General features: G+C 40.4%; 1 pseudogene across 1 annotated transcript; it reads right to left on the bottom strand.

Moving 5' to 3' along the window:
• Positions 1–215: 215 nt before the first annotated feature.
• LOC308552398 (large ribosomal subunit protein P1 pseudogene) lies at positions 216–6,385 on the bottom strand (annotated as a pseudogene). Its single transcript has 2 exons — positions 6,370–6,385; positions 216–568 (listed from the first exon to the last, which is right to left on the bottom strand). The product of its transcript is annotated as a large ribosomal subunit protein P1 pseudogene (transcript).
• Positions 6,386–19,952: the final 13,567 nt, after the last annotated feature.

Genomic DNA, 19,952 nt, shown 5'->3' with positions numbered 1-19,952 from the left:
GCTCCAAGTCCTTTCACTTTTCACATCTTTCCAGGAAGTTGATGTAAGAGGTGGGTTGTATGTTTCCTAGTTTCTTAACTGTCCTTTCTAATTAGGTCCTCCTCTCCACTACAACTGGCTCTTTTGTCACCACATTCTATTCTAGTCCTTCAGTGCACTTATCACTAATTCTTTTAAAGAGTTCGGCTTTTTATTGAACATGTTACAAAAGATATTTAGTCAAAAAGACCAAAGCCCATGTCATCATGGAACCCCTCAAATTCTTCTTTCTTTGCTTCCACTCTCTTCTCCCCCATTGGAGGGCCATGGTGCTAGAAGAAGCAGGATCTCTTGCTGGGCAAGGCCACCAGCCCTTAAGTTGTAGATGAGGCTCCCAATGTTGACTTTGACCAGGGCGTTTGCAAACAAACCTGGGCAGAAAGGTTCAACATTTACAACAGCTGCTATAATGAGAGCATTGATCTTATCTCCTGTGACTGTCATCTCATTGTCGTGCAATATGAGGACCAGAAGATACAGGCTCCTTCAGAGATGGATGCCCCAGTGCAGGCAAGGGCTGGGCTAGTTGCTGGATGAAGAGAGGGCCTCACCCCAAAGCAAACATAACTTCCTTGGAAGAACCCAACATCTTAGCAGCTACGGAAAGGGGGCCTTCACTAATTGTAATACAATATTAGTTTATTGTTTATTGGTTGCCTTGCCCACTACTGGTAGCTTCCTGTCTACCTATTCTGTTTCCCATTACTCATGCATCACTTACACGTGTGCAGGCCACAACATATAATAATAATAATAATAATAATAATAATAATAATAATAATAATTGTCTGGCCTGTGTGGCTCAGCAGTTGAGCATTGAGATTGGGAGATTGAGGTTCGATTCCCGGTCAGGGCACATGCTCAGGTTGCAGGCTTGGTCCCCGGCGGGAGGCGTGCAGGAGGCAGGCGATCAATGACTCTCGCTCATCATTGATGTTTCTATCTCTCTCTCCTCCCTTCTTCTCTCTGGAATCAATAAAAAAAATTTTTTTAAGTAATAATGATAGCAAACATTTGTGGCTGCACAGTAGGTGCTCTATAATCATTTCTGTATTGGAGGAATTTGATCAGTTTATGGTCCTGTGGATCAGGTTCTTTGCCCAGCAGTGGAAGTCAACCCTTTCCCTCAAATTCATCCTAATGATCATTCACAGAAGGACTTGGTATTTCACAGAATTCACCAGAGATGGAAGGATTCATTCCACAGTACCACAAGCAATTTAAAATTAAACATAGATAAGTTCTCTTCAGAAGTTTCCCTTTCTACCACCTGGGCCTTAGCTCCCCTGCAAACCCTCCTCTGTGCTGCACAGCTCCTTGGGCTTCTGCTCCTGACCAAAGAACTAGATCCCTCCCAATTTCTCATGTAGAAAAGCCAGCTCTCCTCAGCCACAAAAGCCAACTCAGGTCCCAACAGGACCCTGCATCCGGGGGCTCTGAGATGGCCAGCCCAGCAGTCTAACTTCCATTCTGACTCCCAATGCCTTAAGCTGAGACCCAATGCGTGCCCCGTTTTCCTGCTGATGGCCCCACGCACTGGCTCACAAGCTGCTCTTCTCAGGCTGACATGACCTTCTCCAGACCCTATGTGACCCCTTTAAGAAGACCCCTTTGCGTAAGCAAGCTCTGAGCTAAATAGGCCATCTACACTATGTCTAATTTCTTTCTCTGTCCCTGCCCAGCTACCACCCTCTGTAAGAAGAAGGGACCTGTAGTATTTTGATATGAATTATGTATGCCTTTTTAGAATAACTGACAGACCATTTTTGTTCCTAGATAACATTGTTTTTCTTCTCTGCTACTTCTACTACTACTAACTGCCAATCTGAATCTCTTTACACTGGTTGACTGGGTGGTCTGCAAAGTGGGCCAAAAATGGCAAAATGGGTGGGGGAGATTTTTAGGGGGGAAAGAACTATAGACCCCTACTCATTCTATTACCAGAGGATGTCAGATAATTTATATACATAGATAATGTCTCTACTTCATTTTGGTCATAAAAAAAAAGCAGGTTTATAGAGGTATAACTTACACAAAATAAAATTTACCAATTCTAAACGTACATTTTAATGAGTTATTTTAGAATTGCGTGTAGGTTGTATCACTCCAAAAGGTTCCCTCGAGTCCCCTTGCCATCAACTCCCTCCCCTACCTCCTGACACACACACGCACACACACTGGCCCCTGGCAACCACTTATCCACAGTATCTATAGTTTTGTAGTTTGGCTCATTTTAATTTAACTTCTTAACTATCATTTCAAGAGAACTGCTAAGGAGTGGCCAGACTGCTCGTCTGGGCTGGGCTGGATTTTTCATGCTGAGGCGTCAGAGGAGTCAGAGGCTGGAAATGACTGGACTGTGATGCCTAGGTCAGCGGCTCTAGAATAACGCTGGCTGAGCTGGCTGAGGCGGGAAGGACTGCTAATCATGAGCCAAGAAAGAGGAAGAGAGAGAAAAGGGAAAAGCCAGTGCACAGTTTAGAGAGAGGAGGGCTGGAAAAGGCCAAGGAGCCAGCAAGATGGGAACTTAGGCCCCGGGCTGTGCTGCAATTCAACTGTCAGCCCCAAATCCATCCTGAGCTCAGGCTGCGCTCAGCACTTCCCCTCGTCTGGGACGTCTGTCCCCCCTACCTGCCGGGCCCAACTTCTCCTTTCTGCAGGAGGCTGCGGGTGACTGTTAGCACTGCCAGATCCCCCAAAGCGGGTCTTGGTCTCTGGGCCACGCCTCTTCCCACCTCAGGGGTTGGGGGCTGTATCTGGGAGCATCACACCCAGCACCTTTCTCCCCTGGGCCTCTGTCCTTGTAGGGGCGTTTGAATTTTAATTGGAAGAAGGAAAAGAAGAGAGTAAATTAACATGTATTGATATCTTCTACCAGAAGGCAGGAAAAATCCTAACGGTTAAGAACGACACAAAATGAAAAGTAAAAAAGTCTCTCTCTGTCTTGCTTCCTAACCTGCCCCCGAGAGCCAACTTTGTCAACCATTTCCTGTATGTCCTTTGTAGGGGCAAAGAGGGGATATTGCTTTAAAGTGACATAATATACACATGGTTCTGCACCCTCCCTTTATCACTGCGTAATCCATCTTGGAGCTCTTTCGAGGCCAGTGTATATATTAATTTTGACATCATTTCAAACCTACAGAAAATTTACAAGAATAATAAAAGAAACTCTTGTACACCTATGACTCAGATTCACCAACTATTTACATTTCACCCCTTTTGCTTTATCATTTTCTCTGTATCTATCTATCTCCATATTATTTTTTTCTGAACCATTTTATAGTACATTAGAGGCTTGTACCCCTTACTCCTAATTGCCACAGTGTGCATTTGCTAAGAATAGGACTTTTCCTTTACATACCACAATTCAATTATTAAAATAAGGAGATTTAACATTGATACAAAACTATTACCTGACTTGCAGTCCATACTTAAATTCTGTCAGTTGCTCCAGTACTATCCTTTATAGCTATTTTCCCCAGTCCAGGATCGAATCCAAAATCACACACAATATCGCATTTAATTGCAGTATTGCATTTAATTGCCCTATCTCTTTAGTCTCCTTTAATCTGGAAAAATTCCTCAGCCTTTCTTTGTCTTTCCTGACCTTGATTTTTTTTTTTTTAATCTTCACCTGAGGATACATTTTCCATTGCTTTTCAGAGAGAGTAGAAGGGAGGGAGAGAGAGGAGAGAGAGAGAGAAACATTGATGTGAGAAAGACACATCGATTCATTGCCTCCCACATGTGCCCCAACCAGGGCTGGGGATCAAGCCTGCAACCAAGGTATGTGCCCATGGCTGGAATTGAACCCAGGACCCTTCAGTCCATGGGCCGACACTCTAACCACTAAGCCGAACCAGCTAGGGCTTGACCTTGACATTTTTAAAGGGCACACGCCCGTGGTTTTGTAGAACCTGGGTTTTTCTGTATCTTTCTTAGCACAGCATCTCAGTGTATCTTTCTTAGCGACACATGCGCATTTTCTCTTATCCATTACTGGTGCCATTAACTTTGATCCCTTGGTTAAGGTGCTGTCTGCCAGATTTCTCCACCTGTAAAATTACTATTTTCCCTTTGCAACTGTGGCTAATTGTGTAAATATCCAGTTCCTCATCAAACTTTTATCCATTTCTTTCTGCATTCATTGATGATTTTCTAACTCTATCATTTCTCATAGTTGGTATTCTATTGTAAAGAATAGCTTTCCCACCCTGGCCAGGTATCTGTTGGTTAGAGCATAGTCCCAATACACCAAGGTTGTGGGTTTGACCCCTGATCAGGGCACATACAGGAATCAACCAATGAATGCATGGAAAAGTGGAACAACAAATCAGTGTTTCTCTCTCCCTCTCTCTCCTGTCCTCTCTCTCTAAAATCAATCAATACATAAAAGAATAGCTTTTCCTTCTCTACTATTTATATGTTTACTATATTAATATCAACTCTCAGATTCTTATTTTATTCAATGAGTTATAATCCAATGCTGTTATAGATAGATAGATGATAGATAGATAGATAGATAGATAGATAGATAGATAGATAGATAGATAGATAGATGATAGATAGATAGATTGATTTGTCTATTTTTGATGCTCAGATTTTTTCAAGGGGCCAATGAAAGTCACTTCAAGCTGGTGCCTGTGTTCTTTTGACATGTCCCCGTGATTCTTTGAGTATTTCCTTACATTCTGGTGCAATAAGATGTTCCAGGATAGTCTTACACTTTCTATGTTACAGCCCTGGAATCAGCCTTTTCTTTAAGGGGTCCTGGTTCTTTTCAGTGGAGAATGGTGTTTGGAAGTCAAGCACATACACTTTCACCTAATTGATTCATCAGTGGAGTATTATTCTATTACATGTATGTAACATGATTTATATAACCACCACTTAGTGGGGATTTGGAGTGTTATCAGTTTTTGCTGTAACAAAACTGTGCTGCTGTGAATATTCTTGCACATATATCTCAACTTACATTTGAGACTATATCTGTAGAGCAGATTTCTAGCAGTGAAATGCTGGATCGGGTTTATGCATTTAAAACTGTAGATGTTTCCAATTATCCCTTGAAAAGTTTAGAAACTTGCTTCTCATATATTCCTATCAGGGATGTATGGGAATGTCTTTTAACCTAAATCTTGCTAACTCTAAATACTATCAGGATTTAAAATTTTTGTCAGCTTAATTATGGGTTTAAATGCATTTCTTGTGTTACAAATGATGTTGAAGCTCCTTCATTGGTTTATGATCATTTGTATTTTATACTGCCTGGTCAAATCTTTTTCTCATAAATATACATTCTCTTTATTATTACTGATATATATATCTCCCTTGTTAATTTAGAAAATTAGCCTTTTGACAGAAAGCGTCCTAATTTATTTTCTGACACTGCTTAGTGTGGATTTTTTTGTTGTGAAAACATTTTAAACATTCACTTGATGTTTTGTGGCCTCCAGACTTTACATTCTGATTAGCCAAGCCTTCCTACAACATTATAAATAAATTTCACTCAAGTTTCCACTTGTAATTATGCTTTTTCTTTTTTTAGATTTAAAGATACAGTTAGCATTGCTTATGTATGAGTAATGAGGTAGGAATTCAGCACTGTCCTCCGCCCCCAAACCAAGGGCTAGCTTGTTGTTAAAGCCATTTGTTTAAAAATTCATCTGATTTCTCACTGCTTTGAAATGCCACTTTTATCAGAAACCTTATTCTCATTTGTTTTGAATTTATGCCTGCATTCTATTTTGTTTAATTCAGCTTTCTTTCTTTCCTTCTCCATGAAAAAATTTATTTTAATTATTGTAGTTTCATAATATATTTTAAGATCTGGGTGATGACACATGATCTCATTTGAACCTCAAAATAAGTCAGGGAGAAAAGTATTTCTCCATCATGGCTAATAAGGAATGGAAAAGAGGTGAAGCTTATACCAGGTTCAGAGAAGTTAGTAGACACTGGGACCAGCACCAACTTCTCCATCTTTCTCCTGGGCTTTTTTGAATGCAAGGCCTTGCAGCAGGGCTTAGTACGTCCTGATGTCTTACTAGGGCTCAGAAGAATCTTCAGGTTTTTCCTGTAGCAGTTGAACTTCTTGTAGTTTATCAGTCTCATTAATCTTAGATAGCCCTAGTTAGTAGAAATATTTCCTGCTCTGTGTGATCGATGATTCTGAAAAGTTGAGCATATCTGGCTTTATTAGCAGTTTTCCTTTATAAAGTGAATGCTTTTTTCAAATGAGCCAGAGAGTCTCTGTTGAAGGGAACTTTTCAGAGATCTAGTAAAGCAGGGTCCTTCTGCAATTGTAAAATTCTCTCCTTCCCTTACCTGTCTCACGATTCATACTGGGAGAGGATATCTAAGTTTCTTAAAAAGAGGCATACCCACCCTACTAGAGTCCTATCACACTGGCAAAAGGGTGTGAAGACCCGAGATACTTGTGAAAGAAGCAGTAAGGTTGGACTCTGGGGTAAAGATCAGTGCGTCCTGGAGAGCATCCTTCATCTTACTTCACCAGCGTCTGACATTCACTGAACAGCTGTCTGGCAAAAATGACCAGCAAGACAAATGATAGTATCAACAGTTCATCTTCCTTAAACAGGAAACTTCAAATTGCTGTGTAGGGACAGTCAGAGGTCGGAAAAGTTGCTGAAGAAACTTTTCCACTGGCTCTCCTCACCGAGATGATGCGGTTTTCTGCAACAGGCTCAAGAGGGTATCTATGGCATCGAGATGTTTACTAACATTGCAGAGCTAAGATTTAGTGAGCATGGTTCCATGCCTGACCTGTGCTAGGGGCTTTGTAAATCTCATTGGACCCTCATATGTGCTTTTAATTATATGTACATTTCCTATTTAAATGCATTTTTTAATGCAAAACAATATATCTCAGAGGGAAAAAAACAGAGTAATACAGAAATGTATATAATACAGAAAGTGAAAACTTCCACAAGGCCAAGCACAGAGATAAATTCTTCTGCAATTTTTCTACTTACTGCTATGTCTTGAAGATATACGTGTCAGTTCTTACTCTTTTTCATAGCAGCTTCGTATCTCATTGGATGGAGTTTTCACTTCTTAACCATTTCTCCATTAATAGTTATCCCAAATTTGAGTTATGACAGCAGTGCTGCAATGAACACTCTTCTGTGTGTCTCTTTGCACACATCAAGAATTTCATAGAAATTTCTAGGAGTGGAATTGAGAGTTCAAAAAGTATCAGATGTAAATAACGTAATAGTTATTGCCAAATTGCTCTCCGGAAGGTTTATGTTTTATAGGGATTTTCCGGATAAGGGCTCTGGTTTCTGAGAAACTAAAGGCTGCCTTTCCTCTCTGAGCCTGAGAGTCCTTGATTGTCTCGTGATCACAATAAGATGAAAGCGTAGCTTCCTAGAGACAGGGTCTCACTTTGCCTTTACTTTGCTGTCAAATGCATGCCAAGTGGTGTCCAGATAAAGCTCACTACTCTCTGCCTGCCAGTGATTCTCAGTCACCCAGAGGCTTCTCCCCCCGCAGAGCAGGGTGGCTCCCTGGGTGCTGCTGACAGACGGCCAGTGACCTGTCGCTGAGCCTGTGTGAACACGGTCTGCTCTACTGCGGTATTTTAACCTGTTTTGTTGCTTTCCTCAGATCAGAAGTTGTAGACCCGTGGTGTCATCCAATCACAATGCTCGCACTTCTTTGAGGGTATTGAGGGGAACATGGACAGGCATTCCTAACATGTATAGAATCATAAAAAGTGTGATTTCTAAGCAAAGGGCCTAAGAGCCCCTTTAGGCCAAGGCTTTCCAGATGTCCAGTGACTGGGTACTGCCCAGTGTGACTGGATAACCCACTGGTAGCCAACAACTTAACATATAAAATTCATTACAAAATATTTTTTTAAATCATTGTTAATCCCACACAGGAATACCGTAAAGAAGGTTAAAAGAAGCAAAAGGAACTTGGCACACTTAAATCAGGCCTGTTTGCTCAAAACACAATCTGTGGCATGGTGCATGTTACAGGCACTACCTGTCCAGTCACATGCCCAACAGCCACAGTACTGGGACTGCCAAGGACACAGCTCTTTATTTTCTAAAAAGGAATCTGAAGCTTCAGTAATTAATCCTTTCAAATAAGATTACCCCACTGATATGACAAATGCATAGGCCTGGATTTCCACATTTTGGTTGGGCGACCTCAAAGCATGATAAAACTCCCAAATAAAATAATAAATACATTTTATGAAATGTGTCCATATATCATCAATGCAACCAAAACCTGATTACCAGAAATAACCCCAAAACAGCAGGAAATCTGTTTTGGAGTTTATATAGACAATAGAGTGTACAGCCTTGAAGTCAGGTTAAAACACCCTTGTGGGGTAAACTACTAATAAAGCCAGATATGCTCAGTGATTAAAATGCATCATCTGAGTTCAGCCCAGTTTCTATCTATATCCTAATTTTTCTAGTATGAACAAAACCCTGTATCACATGCAATTCTAAAAGCTAAAATATTATGTGTCCAACTACAGATGCCCTTAAAATCATTAACCAAGGAACCAGGACTGTTTATTCTTATTTTAATGTTCTGAACACCAGTCCATCACCATAATCACTCAGGGTTACAAACTTCAGGTTCCTATCAGTACTGACTGTCTCACTTAAACTCAGTCCAATGATCTGACTCAGCCTTTAACCAAGGTAGCCACATGCAGCACTAGAAGCAGTAGCACAGTTTCATAGGAAGTTATGCTAGCTGTCATCTGCTGTCTATATGTTAACTAGTAGTTATTATTATTAACGCTAACCACAATTCAGGGGAACGGTGGAACATAAAAAACTCAGAGATGCTTGGGGACTCTGAAAAGATCTGTGCCTGCATCCTGATCCTGTTCTCAGCAAGCCCACAGCAGTCACGTGGACATGACAACTGGGGGTCCAGTCCCCAGTGTCCCTCGGCCCTCCTGGAGAGCATCAGAAGTGACTGGTGGAGGCTGTGAGAACCAGGAGGAACCTCGCAGCAAGGATGAGGGGACATCAGCAGCAGAAGTGGCACTAGCTTTATAAACCGGAGGCCACGGAAGGACTGTGAGCAGCTGCAGCAAATATCGAGGGGAGTGAGGACAATGACCAGTGACCAGGCAGAATGGGTCAACATCTCTTTGAAGGGTGGCAGAAAACAGCACTGGCCAGAGTGCTCCCCTAGCGGCTACAGAGCTCAGCCACAATTAACCTACCAACCACACAGATACAGAGTTTCATTATACCTTTATTATTTCTTATAGGGGCCCTGCTTCCTTTATATACCTACTTGACAACATCTACCTAACATCTCTAATTGTTCTATTATTTATTTTCGGCGCCTAAGGCTGCTATAAGATGAGGTTTGCTAATAATAGAATTTAACTCCTGCAGTATCTATTCAAAATCTTCACCCTTTTCAATGCTGGAATCTTTATCCCAACCTCAGGGATGGTGCTCGAAACTGTCCTTACTCTAAACCGCTGCTCTGTTTTGTCACATTAATGCCTCCCTACCCTCTCTAAGTAAATCAGTTATCTAATTTAAGCTCGAATTCCACACTCACCAGTTCCACCCATTCGCTGTCTCTTCTCCCACAGCTATTGACAGCACGGCTTTTACTTCTGCTACTTACAAGCCGAGGAGCTGTTTCCATATTAACTCATTTCACCGCTGATGGTGGAGGCTTCCTGTGTTTTTCATGTGTTTCGAGTGTGTTCCTGATCGCTCACTGAGCTGTTTTTATGGTAGCTGCTCTAACCCTGTCTGTTCATTCTAACATCTCTGTCATCTCAGCCTTGCCATCCGTTGATTGTCTTTTTTTCACTCAGTTTGAGATCTTCCTGGTTCTTGATATGATGAGTAATTTTCTATTAAAACTTGGACATTTTGGGTGTTAGGTTATGAGGCTCTGGATCTTTTTGAAGCCTTGTGTTTTAACTTGCTGACTCTGACACCACTCTGGAAGGGGAGGTGCGGGGAAGGGTGCTACTTCATTACAGCCAAGAAGAGGGAAATCCAGATTCCCTTCTCAGCCCCTTTTTTTTTTTTTTTTTGAAAACAAGTGTTTTTAGTAATTTTCAAACATACACAAAAGTGGAGAAAACAATATAACATATGCACATGTACGCATCACACAACTTCAGCACTATCAACACCTGCTCATTTTTCTTTCATCTACTTCCCAAGGCCCTTTTGTAAAAAAAATACATATATGTGTTTTTATTGAGTTTTAGAAAGAGAGGAAGGGGGAAAGAGAGAGAGAAACATCAATGTGAGAGGGAAACATTGATGTGAGAGAGAAACATCCATTGGCTGTCTCCTGCACACCCCCTACTGGAGACTGAGCCTGAAACCCTGGCATGTACCCTGACGGGAATTGAACTGATGACCTTTTGGTGTATGGGACAATGCTCCACCAACTGAGCTACACTGGCCAGTACCCCTCTTTTATTTTTTTTAAGCTGGATTATTTTAAAGCAAATCCAAAATTTGGATATAATATAATTTCATCTGAATGTATCTCCACAGATAAAGCCTTAAAAAACATAATCGCAACATCATTATAACACATATAACAAAATTCACAATAATTTCTTAATATTTTCTAAAACCCAGTTGGTGTTCAATATTGCCCAGCTGTCCCTGAAATTATTTTCTATAGTTAATTTGTTTGAAACAAGATCCAATTAAGTTTCACATACTGTATCTGGGTAACAGGTCTCTTAAGACTTTTTTAAATTGGTAATATTTTGCTATTCCCATCTTCCCCCCTCCCCCCCCCCCGGCCATGTGTTTATTGAATAAAACTGGTCATCTGAATATAGATTTTCCTATTTTATGTATTTGACTAATTCCTTGGGTCATTTAGCATGTTCCTTTATCCCCTGCATTTTTTAAAATTGAGATATAATTGACATATAACACTGTTTTAGTTTAAGACATACAACATAGTGATTCAATATATGTATATATTAAGAAATAATCACCATACTAAGTGTACTTAACATCTCAGTCCAGTTGGGGGTTGAGGGCAGGGTGGTGGTCTAGGCTGTCCCCTCGGCCTCTGCTGAGATGGGTAAGTGTGGGCCACGGTTTTTCTGTGATGTTTGTCCAGAAGTTTTCTCTCTTGCTAGGATGCCACTTCCCTGGTCCTTTGCCGAGAAAGAGCAAGCTTTTCTTGAGGGGTTTTTCCTTGTTTCTTTTTCATCTGCACCCATTAGCATTTCCAGGTGGTTCACTTCTTCAACTCCAAGTCTGGACTATTTAAGGAAAAAGAAAACCCAGGGCCCAGCCTGTGTGGCTCAGTGGTTGAGCACCGAGAGGTCACCAGTTTGAGTCCGGATCAGGGCACAGGCCCGGGTTTCGGGACTGATCCCCAGTAGGGGGCGTGCAGGAGGCAGCCGATGGATGTTCTCTCTCTCTAGCCCTATCCCTTTCTCTCTAAAAATCAATAAAAACGTATTTTTTAAAAAAAAAAAAGACTTAAAAAAAAAACACGAAACCCTCCATCATGTAGTTCCTTGGGCCTTGGGGTCCACAGCCAGTTGTCTTCTTAGGTTTGTTTTATATATAATGTCCAGGATTTCTAGTTATACTTAGTGCAGGAGGACTAGGGAAAAGCACATCGATCTTCCTGGAAGCGAAGAATGTATCTATTTTTCCCACTGCCTGTAAAGGGTACTGTTATAACAAGACTAAAAAAAATTACAAATAGCTTCTCCATCAGCAATCGTGGCAACAGCACTAATCAAGCATATGAAGGTTTATAAGGGCAAAAGCTATTCTAATCTCTTGCTTCTCTGTTATTTACTTGGTAATTCAAATTATAAGGAAATTCATAGTCCTTTCCACTTGTATAAGGATTACGTATATTACTACTAGCTAACTTAACAAACCTAGCTTTTTTCTTGTTAGACTAATTGGAACAAACTTATAGCTAACGTTTCTTCCTTTTAATCAAGCATTACTCTTTTACTGGTAGGTCCAAATTTAGTACTTACATATCTTTCTACTTATACAGAGTCATTATAATAGAATGTAGCATATGTACATACCATTTTAATTGCACTAAGCCATCTTTTATGTATAAACATACTTATATAAATTTACATGTAATCTCTCTTCTACCTTTATAGTTTAACCCTAAAATTATTCTTAGCTTCAAGTACTGTAAATACAATTTAAATTAAATTTAAATTAAATTGGACTATGATCCTAAGATATATTAAAAAAATAAAATAAAATTGGACTATGATCCTATTAAGAGAAGCTCTACTTCTTATTTACTAAGAAAGATTTTAAGAATTTCTAATTCCTATTACTTTATGTAACTTTTTATTTTATTTTACTTAGATTTTTTATAATGGTAGTTATTTTTTGTTTTTAGGAGTCAAAAACTTGGTGATATTCCAATAGAGAGTGTAAGCTCTGGCCTGGTGGCTCAGTTGGTTAGAGCGCTGGCCAGTACACCAAAAAGGTTTCGGGTTTGATCCCCAGTCAAGGCACGTTAGGGTGGCAACCCATCAATGTCTTTCTCTCTCTCTCTTTCTCTCTCTCCCTCCTTCCCTCCGTCTCTCTCTAAAAATCAATAAAAACATCTCCTCCAGTGAAAAATTTTTAAAAAGTTACCAAATTATCAATTTGTAGCGTTACTATATTGAATACTTTGATAGTAATAAATCTAATCACTTTTCCTGCATTATCCACACATTCACACAAGTTACATCAATATTCAAATGACCCTATAATAAGTATTCCACATGCTTATATAACCAACCAGTCTTGTCCATATTCTTACATTTACTAATGTAGATCAGATGACTAGCATTTCAAACCTGCATTGAGCAATAATCAATATAATAATATTAATAATAATAATAAATATTTAAGCTAATAAAAACTGTTATATTTGATTATATTTCAATAATCTTTATTTCTACTGTCCTTTTCATAACATGGTTAGTTATGAAAATTTCAAAAAATAGGTACATATTTACTCAAATATTAAGTAATTACTTTAAAATTTTGCCCTCATTTATGATCACTGTATGGAATTACTCCTAACAATATTTTTTAACTTCTTATTCGGTAATAAAACATAGAAGTCATGTTACGTTATTAATTGATCAATGATGTGGTCAAACAGATGCAAATACGGCATCCCCTCCAAGCAGTTCGCTAAAACTGGGTTGAAAAAGTCATATTTGAATCAGATTTTGAAAAATTTTAAATTAACTCTACTTCATAAGCTTTTAACTAATTTTTATAGCCAACCCTACTTGGCTACTCATTTTAGGATTACTAGGCCCAGTTTGACCTCTGGTCTTCACTCCTTTCTACAGTAGAAGTCTTCCATCATTAACAGCCCCAAGTTCCAGGACAAGAGTAAGAACAGGGTTTGTTTATACTACTCTGAATCTAATATTTCCTAGAGAAAACAAAACAAAACACCTAAACCCTAAGCCTCTGTTAAGGAGCCCAGACGACACTACTTATGGCAATCTAAAAAATTATATCTTAAAAATAGTTGCTTTTTCAACTTTTGGCCTACTAAGAGTAATAACAATATTAATTTGAATTAATCAAACCTGCTTAAAAAGAAGACACATAGATGCAAATAAGCACATAAAAAGATACTCCACATCTTGTCATTAAGGAATTGCAAATTAAAACAACAACAAGATGCCACTACACACCTTTTAGAATGGCCCAAATCCAAAACACTGACAATATACCACGTGGTAGCAAAGATGTGGAGCAACAGGAAATCTCTCATTCATTGCTGGTGGGGATGCAACATGGTGCAGCCACTTTAGAAGACAATTTGGCAGTTTCTTACAAAACTAAACATGCTCTTACCATATGACTCAGCAACTGTGCTCCTTGGTATTTACCCAAATGAGCTGAAATCTTATGTCCACACAAAAACCTGCACATGGATGTTTATAGCAGCTTTATTCATAATTGTCAAAACTTGGAAGCAACCAAGATGCCCTTCAGTAGGTGAGTGGATAAACTGTGATATACCCAAGCAGTGGAAATTTATTTAGCACTAAAAAAAGAAAAAGAAAAAAAAAAGAGCTATTAAGGCATGAAAAGACAAAGAGGAACCTTAACAGTATATTTCCAAGTGAAAGAAGTCAATCTGAAAAGACTACATACTAGATGACTCCAACTACATGATATTCTGGAAAAGACAAAACTATGGAGACAGTAAAAAGGTCATTGGTTGCCAGGGGATAGGAGGCACAGAGGACTTTTCAGGTAGTGAAACTATTCTGAATGATACCACATATCCACCACTAATTTAAAAATAGGTGTTAACATCCTGCTATGTTTGCTTCATTAGTATTTTTTAAAGACAAGGTACATTACACTTTCGATAGGACAAATCACATACTATTTGTAAGCCTTATCGCCATGCATATCATCTCTGGTTTTTTCCCTTGATCAGAAAACTCATGAAAAGCCAGCAGGCCCATTGTCCAAAGCAGTTTCTAAGCTGAACTATAGATACCTGGTATCCAGCTCTTTTTTTCAAGATTATGTAAGCTAAAATTGCCCTTCATTGCTCTTTTTTTTAAGATGCTGAGGAAATACTTCTCTTTAAAAATATATAGAGAAAGGGGGGGGGGGCGGGAGGGAGAGTAAAACATCGATTGGCTGTCTCCTGCACACCCCCTACCAGCGATGGAACCCCAAATCTGGGCATGTGCCCTGACTCAGAATCGAACTGGCAACCTATCAATGCACAGGGCTACGCCCAACTAACTGAGCCACACCGGCAGGGTGAAATTACCTAATTTTATGCTTCAATATAGACACAGCACACAAAAGCTTTATGGGTTAATTTAGCTTATCTTAAAACTGGGAATGGAAATGTCCAAATGGGTTTTTATAGGTCCATAAACATAAAGATTTGGCCTGGCTTTATTGTTAGTTGTCAGCAGAATTGCCCATGCGAACATCAGCACACCAACGAGAAGGGCCACTGGTTCACTGAAAACTGAAAGGCTCTAGCACCACGAGCATCATAAGGCAGCTCACCACACCTTCCCTCACCATATCCCCATGGAATCATCAGTAATTTTTTAAAATCAAGCAAGAAATGAAGATTTGACTAAGCTATCCTTACAATGGTAAATGTCTAAGATTTGAAAGTAAAGATAAAATTCAACTAAATTTTGGATACATTCATCTGAAATTAAAATGGAGATACTTTATTTTTTTCCCTTTTTGGGGATATATTTCAAACATACAGAAAAGTTGAAAGAATGATACAATGAAAATCCATATACCTTCCACCCAGACTAAACAATCGCTAACACTTTGCCATATTTATACACTCTCTCTTTCTTTTTCAATTTATCTCTGCCTCTCTCTCACTGGGTAGGTAGATAGACGATGATAGATGATAGATAGATAGATGATAGCTGGATGATAGATAGATAGATGATAGATAGATGATAGATAGATGATAGATAGATAGATAGATAGATAGATAGATAGATAGATAGATAGATAGATGGATGGATGGATGGATGGATGGATGGATGGATGGATGGATGATAGATAGATAGATAGATAGATAGATAGATAGATAGATAGATGATAGATAGATAGATAGATAGATAGATAGATAGATAGATGATAGATAGAGAGATAGATGATAGATGACAGATAGATTGATGTACAGTTAACATAATTTATGTTTTGCTATGTCATTTGAAAGGAAATTGTAGACATTACTATGATAGGATGACAGGCATCCCTAAATACTATAGCAGGAGTAAGGACAATCTTCTACAGAACTATTATCACACCTAAAAAAAACTAACAATCATTCCATAATGGCATCTATATACAATCCATATGCAAAATCCTATAATCCTAAATTGTTCCAAGAATTTTCTATAGCCTTTTAATCACTTGTTCTGTTCTTTAGTCTCTTTCTTTTTTCTTTTTCTTTTTAAATATGTTTTTATTGATTTCAGAGAGAGGAAGGGAGAGGGATAGAAACATCAGTGCTGAGAGAGAGTCACTGACCGGCTGCCTCTCTATCTGTCCTCAATGGAGAAATCTGTAACTGATAACATGATGATGGACTTTATTGGAACTTACAGAGAACATGAGTCAGAACACAGTAAGCAGACTGAAAGGTACATTTGCATGAATCCAATCCTAATTCAAGCCAAGCGCCCAATTTACTTGAGTAATCAGGGATTACTCTGAACTCATCCTAATTCTTTTCTGAATCTAGTTAAACTGTGCTTACCATTTCCTGAAGCATTTCTGTTCACTCACAGAAGTGAAGAAACACTGGGTTGTTGTTTTTTACATGCTAAAAGAAAATTACAAAGTAATTATAAAAGTGAGTGAAGACCAAAAGTTACATCTTTGGCATTGAAAATTAACCTGACTATCCACCCCAAATCTTATTGGTTTAAAATCCCGTAACTAAGTGGGCTTTTAGTAACTAAATGAACAACTCATGAACAATAAACAGAGTGAAATCATCTACGTTGCAAAAGAGTGAGAGGATTTATTAGTAAGGGGGAGAGGCCACCGCTGCCTAGAGACGGTTGTCTAAGATGAAATTAAGGTTAAACATTAAACATACTTTTAACAACAATAACCACAAGGTTATTTCCAAAGGAAAAAAAAAAAGGTTCAGGTCTTTTGAAATAGAAAATGCTTTTTGTTAAAAAATAAAAACAACAAAACTCCTAATAGGAAAGGCATTATTGACTAAGTGGTTTAATTCAATAATCAAACGATATGCTCAACAAACTATTGAACATATTTGTATAAGAAACAATAATTATATCAGTTAGAAATAGGAAAATCATATTTCTTAGCACACCTTTATATAAAGGAGTAGAATATATGGCTGGAAAGGTGAAATGCGGGCCAGACGGTGGGGGTTGGGGGTAGAGAGGCACATTTCTCCCAAATGTAGCTGGGAGCCATTGAATGTTTTTGAGCACGGTGGCAATATGAAGAACCATTGTTGGGAGATGATTGGGAACAACTCTCTGAGAAATGATAATGACTAATTTGGGGGCATCCAATATATGCCAGGCTCCATACAGGCTCGTGGGTATTCTTTCTCTAAGCCTCACAGCCACACTGTCCCCGTTTTACAAATGAGGAGCAGGCTCAGAGAGCATGTATCTCACCCAAAGCCACACTGCTGGCAAACTATGGAACTAAGATTCAAAACAAGTGTGGTGACTCTGAGGCTGGCGTTCTATTCTCCACTCCAGGCCATAGCCACGAAGAAAGCACCTGCCACAGTGAGCAACTGTAGAAGCCCCACCTTCTGTGCAAAGGAGAGTGCTGGCTGAGCTGAGGACCAGCGACCACAGGGTTTCTGACTTTCCCAGGACAGTGGTGCAGGACGGGATCCCCTCCCCCTTGCCACTTTACGACCTGTGTGACCTCGGAAAAGTCATCTTACCTTTGCTCTAAATCTCTAAAGGCTTGGCAAAAGAATGAAGAAATAGGACACAAGATATACATAGCCTATGCAAGATGGGACTTTCGGGGTGAGGTATTTGGCTCTGACCCTCAAATGTGTCATTAAAAAAATTTTCTGCTCTCACTTCCTTCTTGCCTAGCCAACTACCGTCACCACTGGAAGCCTACTAGCCACCTACCATTGCCACTAGAAGCAGGGATAGGGCAGATACAAGAAAGGGAAAGAACTGGGAAGGGGAAGAGATTTGGGGGGGGGGGGGTTAACAACGTCTTCTAGACTCAGAATATAGCTGGATTCAGAATACATAAAGAATATCATTTTAGAGTTATTTAAGGAATGGAATTAAGATTCATGACCAATATTGGGTATAGTTGCAAAATCATGTCTCTGGTGTTTCTCAAACTCAAATGTGCATATGAATCACCTGGGGACCTTATTATAAAAACATTCTGATTTGGTAGGTCTGGGGGAGGGTGGGAGATTTCCCAGCTGCAGACCATGCTGCTGGTCCAAGTCCGCACTTGGAGTAGCAACGAGCCACTCCTGTGAAGGACAATCCTCTGTAAAATGGCTTCGGCAGGTGTTGGTGTGGAGCAAAAGTGAAGAACTGAGTACAAGGCATTTGGATAAACGATATACTTTGATATTAATTACTTAATTAAACAAGTATTTATTGAACACCTACAAACTGCCTGGCATACATGATGGGGGGGGAAGAGGCTTGGTCTTGAGAATTACTCTTTCAGAGGGTGGGATCCAAGAGCCAAAGTGTTCAGCAACCTAGCAACCAAGTAAACTAGGCAGAGAGCAGAGATGAGCCAAGAGTGATTCCTCATCTAGAATCTCTGGAATTCCTTTCGCTGCATGACCTCAGGCGTGAAGAGTCATGGAGCCGCTGCCCCGCCATGGGCTCCAGGTGGACCTCAGCCAGGATGGCTGGAACAGAGCAGGCGGACCTGCCGCAAAGGCACTCTCTCCTCCCCAGGGACCAGGATCTCCCTGGCTCCCAGCCAGCCTCCTGGAAACACTCCAGTGCCCAGAGGGACCTGCTGCCCTTCCCGCCTGCTTCAGGGCATGACCAGCCAACACCCCTTCTCCTTGAGATCCCCTCCCCGCACCATAAGGCTTTAACCTTCTTCCCCATAACCACTGAAGTCTCCATCCAACTCTGAGACATCGTGGCATTCTCTACACTTTCCTGCTGGCAGGGGCGGCCACTGGTGGTGGGACAAAGGAGGGAAGGTTCCTCTGAGCTCGGCCCTCCAAGGGCAGCAGTGAGGAGGGAGCCAAGGTGGGGCACTGAACACACCTGTGTTTGAATCCCGACAAGCGTTCCCATCACAAAGTTAGATTACTGGCACCCACCCCACCGCATTTAGTGAGAATGAAAATGAAACCGTCTATGTAAACTACCTGGAATCACAGCTGGAACACGAAGCTTTAGGCACATTTGCTCTTCTCCCCCTCTGCCCTGAGATAAAGACCAAAATCTTCATTAGGGCCCAAATTGCCTCTCAGAGCTGCCCCGCCTCCCTTGCCAGCTATCTATGGCTCCCCACTTTCCCCTAGTCTCATCACACTAACTGGTTGTGGTCGCCTAAACCTTGTGCAGGACCCGCATCACAGGGCCTCTGCTCCACAATGTGCCCCCTGTCCGGCAAAGCTGCCCCGACCAAGCCCATGTGGCAAATTCATACTTCTCTTGTTCGGTTCAGCACAACAATGCCTTCTTCACAAAGCCTGTTCCATCCTAAAGTGTCCTTAGTAAACACGGCAGCTCCCTCCCTCATGTCATGCTAGGCCAGGTGCTCACTCCATCCTGTACACACACATTCTAGGGCAGGGATCGGCAAACTGCAGCCCTCGGGCCAAACCCAACGCACCACCCAGTTATGTAAATAAAGTTTTATCAGAACACGGGCACACTCAGTTGTTAATGTATTGCCTTAGCTGCTTTCATACTACCATAACAGAGTTTATAGTTATGACAGAGATCATATGGTTTGTGAAGCCTAAAAACATTTACCATCTGGCCCTTGACCAAAAAATTTTGCCAACCGCCGTCTCTGGTATATTGTCGTCTCTCCTCACTAGACTGTCACTTGCCTCTCTATCCCCAGCATGTAGCACACTGCCTGGAACAAAGCAAGAATCCAGTAAATGTTCGAGGAGTGAAAGACCTTACAGTTAAATAAATGCATAAGCCTCTTTCGTCTTCCTTCCCCTAGGTGGAGTGAGGACCCTCTGTGAGGCTGGAATTTAGAGGCACAGGATTTGCTTGAGATGAGGTTTCTGGGATCCCAGTAAGTGTATTAGAATGAAATGATAAAATAAAGTAGCTTATCTAGATCATGAAAAGCTCAATCTCGTACAAGAGATTCCCTATCTCTACAGTGCTTCTGAGGCTCCTAGCACAC

Source organism: Miniopterus schreibersii (genome assembly GCF_964146895.1).
Source record: "Miniopterus schreibersii genome assembly, chromosome: 2".
NCBI lineage: Eukaryota > Metazoa > Chordata > Mammalia > Chiroptera > Miniopteridae > Miniopterus > Miniopterus schreibersii.
The sequence above is the reverse complement of the archived record's forward strand: the minus strand, read 5'-3'. Positions and strand labels throughout refer to the sequence as shown.